This window comes from Paramisgurnus dabryanus, chromosome 24 (assembly GCF_030506205.2).
Source record: "Paramisgurnus dabryanus chromosome 24, PD_genome_1.1, whole genome shotgun sequence".
Taxonomy (NCBI): domain Eukaryota; kingdom Metazoa; phylum Chordata; class Actinopteri; order Cypriniformes; family Cobitidae; genus Paramisgurnus; species Paramisgurnus dabryanus.
The window spans coordinates 11,953,244-11,954,384 of NC_133360.1; the positions used below are offsets into that span (position 1 = coordinate 11,953,244).

The 1,141-nt window shown below is 40.7% G+C and overlaps 1 protein-coding gene across 1 annotated transcript in view; it reads left to right on the forward strand.

The window, feature by feature from the left end:
* fam163ab (family with sequence similarity 163 member Ab) overlaps window positions 1–84 on the forward strand; it is a 1,807-nt gene extending 1,723 nt beyond the window's left edge. Inside the window, exon 2 of the mRNA XM_065244045.1 lies at window positions 1–84. This exon is cut by the window's left edge and continues 1,305 nt beyond it. The gene's annotated coding sequence lies outside the window, so the exon portion shown is untranslated.
* The last annotated feature ends 1,057 nt before the right edge of the window (window positions 85–1,141 follow it).

The window sequence follows — 1,141 nt, forward strand, 5'->3', positions numbered from 1 at the left end:
CAAGAAGACATTGGGTTGAAACTTTCTATGAGATCTATGTTATGGAAAAATCCTTTTCCCTCAAAGTTGAAAAGAAAAGTTTTATAAGATACTAAATGGACTAAGTATGTAAAATCAATTATATCTGATTTAATTTGACTGTATTTGTGTTTTTTGAAGACCTGCCCTCTTTTTATGTGATGTTTTAATTATTTGAAGGGATGCGCTTCCCGGTTCTATTCTACTTTGTTATGGTTCCCAACTGGAAAAGTATTGGTCCGTAACAGGAAATTTTAGAAAGGCAATATTGACATATTCATCCCTACCTACAGTATGTACTTGATCAACTAAAGCTGTACCTAATGTATGTGACGGGAATTTGCATAAAAAAACGAAAGAAAAAAAAGAAGACATTAGGTTCTGACATTGGGTTCTAATATCAAGAAGACGTTGGGTTCTGCCGTCAGTCCGATGTTGGGTTCTGACGTTGGGTTCTGACATCAAGAAGATGTTGGGTGCTGAAGTCAGTCAGTCCGACGTTGGGTTCTCATGAAGACGTTGGGTTCTGATGTAAGAAAGATGTTGGGTTCTGATGTCAAGAAAACGTTGGGTTCTGATGTCAGTCCGACGTTGAGTTCTGAAGTCAAGAAGACGTTGGGTTCTGAAGTTGGGTTCTGACGTCAGGCTGACGTTGGGTTCTGACATCAAGACGACGTTGGGTTTTGACATCAAAGAGACGTTGGGTTTTGACATTTGGTTCTAAAGTCAGTCCAATGTTGGTTTCAGACATCAAGAAGACATTGGTTTCTGTCGTCAGTTTGATGTCGGGTTCTGACGTCAGTCTGATGTTGAGTTCTGATGTCAAGAAGACGTTGGGTTCTCAAGAAGACGTTGGGTTCTGATGTAAGAAAGATGTTGGGTTCTGACGTCAAGAAAACGTTGGGTTCTGATGTCAGTCCGACATTGAGTTCTGAAGTCAAGAAGACGTTGGGTTCTGAAGTTGGGTTCTGACGTCAGGCCGACGTTGGGTTCTGACATCAAGAAGACGTTAAGTTTTGACATCAAAGAGACATTGGGTTTTGACATTTGGTTCTAAAGTCAGTTCAATGTTGGGTTCAGACATCAAGAAGACATTGGTTTCTGTCGTCAGTTCGATGTCGGG